Consider the following 10,146-nt stretch of genomic DNA (forward strand, 5'->3'; position numbering starts at 1 on the left):
GACACATGAACATCGACATTTTGAACGCATATCGCAGTCCATGCTGTTATGTACTTTAATTAATTTTATAGTGCTGCTTGGACTACATATGGTTGAGGGTTGTAAGACTATGCTAATTAAGTTGTTTATATAAATTTTATAATGAAATTTTATAAGCATATGGTATATTATTGGATAATAATAATTTAATTATTATATTATTCATAATATTAACAAATATATGAAAAACATTATCTCACATTAGTAAATAATTTGAATGTGAAAAACGAAGAGAAATATTTTCTTTTTCAATCAAATAATACTGAGAAATGTCTAGCATAAAAAATTTATCTAGAATTGTCTCTTATTAAAGATTAGTAAATAGAAAGCCGTTGACAATATTATTATTCTTCGTTGATTCGTTAGACCAAACAAATGCCATACAAATATATAAAATATATAACGAATTTAATAAAATGTTTTATCATTATATATAAAGAATTAATTGCAAAAAAAGTTATACACAACCTCAACTCATATGGGACTACCCCCTGAATTTAAGCATATTAATTAGGGGAGGAAAAGAAACTAACCAGGATTTTCTTAGTAGCGGCGAGCGAAAAGAAATCAGTTCAGCACTAAGTCACTTTGTCTATATGGCAAATGTGAGATGCAGTGTATGGAGCGTCAATATTCTAGTATGAGAAATTAACGATTTAAGTCCTTCTTAAATGAGGCCATTTACCCATAGAGGGTGCCAGGCCCGTATAACGTTAATGATTACTAGATGATGTTTCCAAAGAGTCGTGTTGCTTGATAGTGCAGCACTAAGTGGGTGGTAAACTCCATCTAAAACTAAATATAACCATGAGACCGATAGTAAACAAGTACCGTGAGGGAAAGTTGAAAAGAACTCTGAATAGAGAGTTAAACAGTACGTGAAACTGCTTAGAGGTTAAGCCCGATGAACCTGAATATCCGTTATGGAAAATTCATCATTAAAATTGTAATATTTAAACAATATTATGATAATAGTGTGCATTTTTTCCATATAAGGACATTGTAATCTATTAGCATACAAAATTTATCATAAAATATAACTTATAGTTTATTCAAATTAATTTGCTTGCATTTTAACACAGAATAAATGTTATTAATTTGATAAAGTGCTGATAGATTTATATGAATACAGTGCGTTAATTTTTCGGAATTATATAATGGCATAATTATCATTGATTTTTGTGTTTATTATATGCACTTGTATGATTAACAATGCGAAAGATTCAGGATACCTTCGGGACCCGTCTTGAAACACGGACCAAGGAGTCTAACATATGTGCAAGTTATTGGGATATAAACCTAATAGCGTAATTAACTTGACTAATAATGGGATTAGTTTTTTAACTATTTATAGCTAATTAACACAATCCCGGGGCGTTCTATATAGTTATGTATAATGATATTTATATTATTTATGCCTCTAACTGGAACGTACCTTGAGCATATATGCTGTGACCCGAAAGATGGTGAACTATACTTGATCAGGTTGAAGTCAGGGGAAACCCTGATGGAAGACCGAAACAGTTCTGACGTGCAAATCGATTGTCAGAATTGAGTATAGGGGCGAAAGACCAATCGAACCATCTAGTAGCTGGTTCCTTCCGAAGTTTCCCTCAGGATAGCTGGTGCATTTTAATGTTATATAAAATAATCTTATCTGGTAAAGCGAATGATTAGAGGCCTTAGGGTCGAAACGATCTTAACCTATTCTCAAACTTTAAATGGGTAAGAACCTTAACTTTCTTGATATGAAGTTCAAGGTTATGATATAATGTGCCCAGTGGGCCACTTTTGGTAAGCAGAACTGGCGCTGTGGGATGAACCAAACGTAATGTTACGGTGCCCAAATTAACAACTCATGCAGATACCATGAAAGGCGTTGGTTGCTTAAAACAGCAGGACGGTGATCATGGAAGTCGAAATCCGCTAAGGAGTGTGTAACAACTCACCTGCCGAAGCAACTAGCCCTTAAAATGGATGGCGCTTAAGTTGTATACCTATACATTACCGCTAAAGTAGATGATTTATATTACTTGTGATATAAATTTTGAAACTTTAGTGAGTAGGAAGGTACAATGGTATGCGTAGAAGTGTTTGGCGTAAGCCTGCATGGAGCTGCCATTGGTACAGATCTTGGTGGTAGTAGCAAATAATCGAATGAGACCTTGGAGGACTGAAGTGGAGAAGGGTTTCGTGTGAACAGTGGTTGATCACGAGTTAGTCGGTCCTAAGTTCAAGGCGAAAGCCGAAAATTTTCAAGTAAAACACAAATGCCATACAAATATAATTATATTATATAAATCAAGCTAATTAATATACTTGAATAATTTTGAACGAAAGGGAATACGGTTCCAATTCCGTAACCTGTTGAGTATCCGTTTGTTATTAAATATGGGCCTCGTGCTCATCCTGGCAACAGGAACGACCATAAAGAAGCCGTCGAGAGATATCGGAAGAGTTTTCTTTTCTGTTTTATAGCCGTACTACCATGGAAGTCTTTCGCAGAGAGATATGGTAGATGGGCTAGAAGAGCATGACATATACTGTTGTGTCGATATTTTCTCCTCGGACCTTGAAAATTTATGGTGGGGACACGCAAACTTCTCAACAGGCCGTACCAATATCCGCAGCTGGTCTCCAAGGTGAAGAGTCTCTAGTCGATAGAATAATGTAGGTAAGGGAAGTCGGCAAATTAGATCCGTAACTTCGGATAAGGATTGGCTCTGAAGATTGAGATAGTCGGGCTTGATTGGGAAACAATAACATGGTTTATGTGCTCGTTCTGGGTAAATAGAGTGTCTGGCATTTATGTTGGTCACTTGTTCCCCGGATAGTTTAGTTACGTAGCCAATTGTGGAACTTTCTTGCTAAAATTTTTAAGAATACTAATTGGGTTAAACCAATTAGTTCTTATTAATTATAACGATTATCAATTAACAATCAATTCAGAACTGGCACGGACTTGGGGAATCCGACTGTCTAATTAAAACAAAGCATTGTGATGGCCCTAGCGGGTGTTGACACAATGTGATTTCTGCCCAGTGCTCTGAATGTCAAAGTGAAGAAATTCAAGTAAGCGCGGGTCAACGGCGGGAGTAACTATGACTCTCTTAAGGTAGCCAAATGCCTCGTCATCTAATTAGTGACGCGCATGAATGGATTAACGAGATTCCTACTGTCCCTATCTACACACTCTAATCTGGCAGTGTAAGTAATCGTACCTGTTTATTTTTGCTCGATTCGAAAATTCGTGTTTTTGCGTTTCCTCAAAAGTTACATTGGCGGAAGTGGTATCAGACTCCGCGGTTTGGCTGCGCGGTCAAGTAGTGTTGCTCGCGTGATCATACACACGCCAGGAGCGGCGGAATACGCGTTTTCCTTTTGTGAACAATTGAAAGCATTTTTGGTAATTTATTTTGTTTTAAAAATTTGAGTCGAGCTGAAAAGGCTACTGGACCTTAACAAAAATTGGGTGAGTGTATTTTTGAGTCCCATTTTTAACACCACCAAAGAGATGTCGGAGGGGGAGGATTCAATGAGCGAGGGCGAGATGCGCCTCGACGGTAAGCGCAGCCGAGGTAAGGTGCGAGACAACCCAAAAGCTAAGTTGATTGCGCTCGACGAGGAATCGTGGGCGAATATTGTTGAAACGGACAAGGACTGGGACGACCAACCAGAGGGTCGCCCTTCATCATCTGCATCGTCCGCGAAGGGAGCTAGGGCGAAGACTGTTACACCCGGCGGAGAAAAAAAGCGCTCCAAAGCACGTCCTATGACGTCATCGATGGTGGCATCGCGCGCAAAAGAGGTGAAGACTATCAAGACCACCGCTGACCCCGTCGCTGCTGCCAGTGCTGACGTCGCTACTAGCGCTGACGCCGCTGCTGACGCCGCTACTGCCGCCGCCGCTGGAGACGTCGTGAAGTATGACCACGCCATGGAGGTGGTGAGGGGTGGCCCCGGACGGATTTCCGCGGAAGTTGCGAAGATTCGCACCGAGCTTATACTCGACACCAGCGTTATCGTGAGGAGCTCCACCAGGGAGCTGCTACTCGTCGTGGCCAAATATGAGGCCCTTATTTCGGCGCTCACGCTGCGTAACGTGGTCCTGGAAGACCGATATCGGCAGTCCAAGAAGGCACCACCGCCGCCGCCGCCGCCGACTACCCAACCTGCTGCCCCGCGGATGCCCTCTGCATATGCCTCTGCATATCCAAGCCTCCCGATGCCATCCGCCGTTCCGGTCCCGATGCCGCGAAAACCGCGCGAGACCTGGTCGGCCATTGTCCACAGTTCCGACCCGAAAATTTCGGGTAAGGAGCTGGCGGAAAAAGTCAGAAAGGAGATTGCTCCCTCGCTAGGAGTACGTCTGCATGAGGTGAGAGGGCTGGCGCGTGGCGGTGCCATCATCCGCACCCCATCGTCCGGCGAGATACAAAAGGTGGTCGCCAACAAGAAGTTTGTAGAAGCTGGCCTAGAGGTGAAGCAAAGCCCAGCGCAAACGCCGAAAATTGTGGTCAGCAACGTGGACACTGCGACGCCGCCGGATGAGTTTATGAGCGAGTTGTACAAAAACAACTTCGCTGATAAGATGAGTCTGGAATTGTTCAAAAAGCAGGTTCGACTGGAGAAGTCGTGGTCGCAGGCGGACGGCGCCACAGTTAATGTGACGCTGGAAGTCAGCACCACGGCCCTCGACGTGCTCGATGGCGGAAAGGCCTACATTGGCTGGTTCGCCTATAATTGCCGGGCGTTGGAGCGCACATACGCGTGCCACAGATGCGTTGGATTTGACCACAAGATCAAGGACTGCCGGTATAAAGAGAATGTCTGCCGGCAGTGCGGACAGACTGGCCACAGTGCGCGCGCATGTCAGAACCCGGTGGACTGCCGGAATTGCCGTTTTAAGGGCTACCAGTCGGGGCACCACATGCTGTCCCCTGGATGTCCGGTATACGCGGCGGTGCTTGCAAGGGTGAACTCTAGACATTAATGTTTAGGTTCATCCAAGCTAACTGTGGTCGAGGCCGTTGCGCTGTCATCGAGCTTGCCAAGCAGATGAGAGATGCTGGCCACCTGTTCGCACTAGTCCAGGAGCCCTACGTGGACGCTGGCAAGCGACTCACTGGACTGCCTGGAGGAATGAGGATATTCGCCGATAGGAGGAAGAAAGCTGCCATCATCGTGGACGACCCATCTGCCATCTGCATGCCCATCGAGGCTTTGACGACGGACTACGGAGTGTGCGTGAGTGTCACAGGAAGATATGGCACAATCTTTCTGGCCTCCGTATACTGCCAGCATCTAGCTGCTCTGGAGCCCTACACTGACTACCTGGATACGGTTCTGCTATTAGCTAGCAGAACACCGACAATCCTCGGACTTGATGCTAACGCAGTCTCCCCTATGTGGTTCAGCAAATCCCCAGACAACTCTGGAGACCGCCTGAACCGCGAACGGGGACAGCTCATGAACGAGTGGATAATCGCAAGCGGTGCCAGTGTACTGAATACGGCCAGCCAGGTGTTCACGTTCGATAATCACCGCTCTAGAAGTGATATCGACGTGACCTTCGCCAACGAAGCGGCGCGAGTATGGGCAACCTACGATTGGAGAGTTGACTTCTGGGAGCTGAGTGACCACAACATTATCACTGTTGAGGTTACTCCAGATCCGAGCAGTACCGTTGAGAGCCTAGCTCCGGTACCGCAATGGAAGCTCTCCAATGCAAGTTGGCGAAGATTCAGTGTAGAGTTAAGGAGTGCAGCACAGAGTCTCGAGGAACTGGAGGAATCGCCGTTGGACGACCATGTGTCTGCCCTTCGCTCCATCGTACACGATGTGTGCGACAGGGTGATAGGGCGCAGGATACCTGCAGCGAGGGGAAACGTAATATGGTGGAATCCTGAGCTGAGTACCAAGCGCCAAGAGGTCCGGAGACTGAGGCGTAGGCTGCAGGCAGCTCGCCGGAGTGGCACCGACGATGCTGAGCAACTTGCCGCTGGACTGAGATTTGCCTCAGGCCAGTACAAGAAGCTTATCTTGACGACAAAGGAGCAAAACTGGCGGGACTTCGTGGGACGGCACAAGGATGATCCATGGGGGCACGTATACCGAATATGCCGAGGCCGGAAGAAGACAGCCGATCTCGGATGTCTCCGGTCGAACGGCGCGCTTTCCGTAACTTGGCACGACTGCGCAAGTGTGCTCCTCCGCAACTTTTTCCCTGCTGCGGAGTCGACGACACGAGAAGACATACCCCCTGGTGCCCCACCGATCCTCGAAGCCTTCGAGGTGGCAACCAGCGTCGCGAGGCTGAGAAGCCGGCGATCGCCGGGTATGGATGGCATCACGGGCGGTATTGTCAAGGAGGTATGGCGTGCCATCCCTCAGCACCTGACGAAGCTGTACTCTCGGTGCATCTCGGAAGGATACTTTCCGGCCGAGTGGAAGCACCCGAGAGTGATACCGCTGGTAAAGGGGCCAGATAAGGACAGGAGCGATCCTGCCTCTTATCGCGGCATATGCCTTTTGCCAGTGTTCGGAAAGGCGCTTGAGGGAATCATGGTGAATCGGCTGAAGGATGTGCTACCGGATGGCTGCAGATGGCAATTCGGATTCAGGCCTGGACGCTGCGTGGAGGATGCGTGGATGCACGCCAAAAACACCGTCGCCAACAGTCGCGAGAGGAGGGTCCTTGGAATCTTTGTCGATTTCAAGGGAGCCTTCGACAACGTGGAGTGGAGTGCGGTGCTGGATCGGCTTGTCGACGTAGGCTGTCGAGAAATCGACTTGTGGAAAAGCTATTTTTCCGGCCGTAGCGCAAGCATCATCAGCAGGTATGAAGCAGCCACAGTTGCGGTTACACGGGGCTGCCCGCAAGGGTCCGTCAGTGGTCCATTTATTTGGAATTTACTGATGGATGTGCTGCTTCAGCGCTTGGAGCCACATTGTGCTCTGAGCGCGTTTGCAGATGATCTTCTGCTTTTCGTCGACGGGAATTCCCGTGCCGATCTGGAGCGGAAGGGCGAGCAGTTGATGGACATCGTGGGAGCCTGGGGAGCTGAGGTTGGAGTGAGTGTGTCAACCAGCAAGACGGCAATAATGTTGCTGAAAGGACAGCTTCACGCACGAGGAGACCGACGGTACGGTTTGCTGGAGCAAGCCTGCCTTACGTCACCAAATGCCGGTACCTTGGCATCTTAGTCGGCGAGCGGTTGAGTTTTCTCCCGCATATCTCTGCTCTCAGAGATCGGCTGGCTGGAGTTGCCGGAGGACTAGCGCGGGTGCTTCGAGTCGATTGGGGGCTCAGCTCCCGTGCTAAGAGGACGATTTACAGCGGACTCATGGTCCCCTGTGCACTCTTTGGTGCCTCGGTCTGGTACAAGGCGGCGAGTAGGGGCAAGTCCCTTAAACTCCTCACCTCGTGCCAGAGGTCCATCCTTTTAGGATGCCTACCGGTATGCCGCACAGTGTCCACGGTGGCACTGCAGGTGCTTGCTGGTGCTCCTCCAATGGATCTGGATGCTCACAGGATCGCCGTGAAGTTCAAGCTGAGGAAGGATGTCCCCCTGGATGAGAGCGACTGGCTCCACGGACAGGACCTGTCCGTGTTGGACTGGAAAGCTAAGATGGCGCTGCTAGACGAACGTCTGCTAAATGAGTGGCAACTCAGATGGGATCGCGCGGAACACGGCTCCGTGACTCGCGAGTTTTTCCCAGAGGCAGCGTTCGTCTACAAGAGGAAAGACTTTGTCTTTACCCTCAAAGCCGGATTCTTGCTGACAGGACACGGGTCGATGAACGCATTTCTGCAAGGCAGGACCCTCAGCACCACGACCGCATGCTCATGTGGCGTGGCAAGAGAGGACTGGCGCCACATACTGTGTGAATGCCGCCTGTACAACGATTTGCGGGACCTGGATGCCCTTGGAGTCGTTCGAGACCAGGGAAGATGGATCGTCGCGGGAGTAGTCGAGACCCCAGAACGGATGCGTCTCCTAGGAGTTTTTGCCGATGCTGCCTTCTTGAGGCGAAGGATGGATGCGACGAGGGAGGAACCACAGGCGCCGGGACGTTAGTCCCACACCTCTTTTGCCGTGTGGTAGCGGCGAAGAATACTGCCACAGCCTGCCATAGCTTGTCGTAGGAGGCGACTAATATGGCAATGGTTGCCCCATCCGAGCTTGTCGGAGCTGAAGGGGTGAGGCTCACCGAGCCTGTAATTTCGGTACCACGGGTTGAGCAGCTCCAAGGCTGCTCATTGAGGTTGGCCCCCTTGTGGGAGTATCGTGGTGGCTGTGGTTGACACCTATATCGCGGGTAGAGTCCTCGGGCTCGACGTGGATGTTGCGTTATACAACTCGGGTGCTGTGACCCACAGAACAGTAGAGATTTTAGATAGATCTCGCCCCTACGCAAGGGGGAGTGCTTGCCCGACAAGTAAGTACTCGAATTGCTACTGGGGTGGATGCTATGTACATAGCTATAGCTTCTAGTCCGGGGCGTTGGTCTGGCGCTTAACCTAGACCCGTGCATTATATACTCACTTGTGGGTATATTAGAATGCCGTGGTTGTAATCCCTTCATTGTGGAACACGCCACGTAAAACAAGTTCGGAGGGATCCGAGACACACCTGTCCCTATCTACTATCTAGCGAAACCACAGCCAAGGGAACGGGCTTGGAATAATTAGCGGGGAAAGAAGACCCTTTTGAGCTTGACTCTAATCTGGCAGTGTAAGGAGACATAAGAGGTGTAGAATAAGTGGGAGATATTAGACTTCGGTTTGGTATCGCCAATGAAATACCACTACTCTTATTGTTTCCTTACTTACTTGATTAAATGGAACGTGTATCATTTCCTAGCCATTATACGGATATATTTATTATATCTTATGGTATTGGGTTTTGATGCAAGCTTCTTGATCAAAGTATCACGAGTTTGTTATATAATCGCAAACAAATTCTTTAATAAAACGGTGCATTTATGTATTTTTGATTTGAAAATTTGGTATAACTCCAATTACTCAGGTATGATCCAATTCAAGGACATTGCCAGGTAGGGAGTTTGACTGGGGCGGTACATCTCTCAAATAATAACGGAGGTGTCCCAAGGCCAGCTCAGTGCGGACAGAAACCACACATAGAGCAAAAGGGCAAATGCTGACTTGATCTCGGTGTTCAGTACACACAGGGACAGCAAAAGCTCGGCCTATCGATCCTTTTGGTTTAAAGAGTTTTTAACAAGAGGTGTCAGAAAAGTTACCATAGGGATAACTGGCTTGTGGCGGCCAAGCGTTCATAGCGACGTCGCTTTTTGATCCTTCGATGTCGGCTCTTCCTATCATTGTGAAGCAAAATTCACCAAGCGTTGGATTGTTCACCCATGCAAGGGAACGTGAGCTGGGTTTAGACCGTCGTGAGACAGGTTAGTTTTACCCTACTAATGACAAAACGTTGTTGCGACAGCATTCCTGCGTAGTACGAGAGGAACCGCAGGTACGGACCAATGGCACAATACTTGTTCGAGCGAACAGTGGTATGACGCTACGTCCGTTGGATTATGCCTGAACGCCTCTAAGGTCGTATCCGTGCTGGACTGCAATGATAAATAAGGGGCAATTTGCATTGTATGGCTTCTAAACCATTTAAAGTTTATAATTTACTTTATAAACGACAATGGATGTGATGCCAATGTAATTTGTAACATAGTAAATTGGGAGGATCTTTGATCACCTGATGCCGCGCTAGTTACATATAAAAGCATTATTTAATACAATGACAAAGCCTAGAATCAATTGTAAACGACTTTTGTAACAGGCAAGGTGTTGTAAGTGGTTGAGCAGCTGCCATACTGCGATCCACTGAAGCTTATCCTTTGCTTGATGATTCGATAATAAAGATGTTGCAAGCGGGCATAATCATTATGCTTGCTTGCAGCATCGCACGCCACTTTGTTTGTGGTGTGTAAGGTAGGGAAGAAGAAATATAAAAGACCTAAATTGGAAACATCAATATATAAGTAAATATTGAACAAACAAAATGTATCGTCATCTTATTAGTGACGCGATGATAAAGTGGCAAACATATTCCATGTATAAATATT

General features: G+C 47.3%; 1 non-coding gene and 1 pseudogene across 1 annotated transcript in view; both read left to right on the forward strand.

Annotated features, from left to right (window-relative positions):
- Window positions 1-102, forward strand: part of LOC119561891 — a 179-nt gene extending 77 nt beyond the window's left edge. The window contains exon 1 of the ribosomal RNA XR_005221503.1: window positions 1-102. This exon is cut by the window's left edge and continues 77 nt beyond it. This is a non-coding gene — a ribosomal RNA (5.8S ribosomal RNA).
- A 401-nt stretch (window positions 103-503) lies between these two features.
- LOC119561893 lies at window positions 504-9,934 on the forward strand (annotated as a pseudogene).
- Window positions 9,935-10,146: the final 212 nt, after the last annotated feature.

This window comes from Drosophila subpulchrella, unplaced genomic scaffold (assembly GCF_014743375.2).
Source record: "Drosophila subpulchrella strain 33 F10 #4 breed RU33 unplaced genomic scaffold, RU_Dsub_v1.1 Primary Assembly Seq385, whole genome shotgun sequence".
NCBI lineage: Eukaryota > Metazoa > Arthropoda > Insecta > Diptera > Drosophilidae > Drosophila > Drosophila subpulchrella.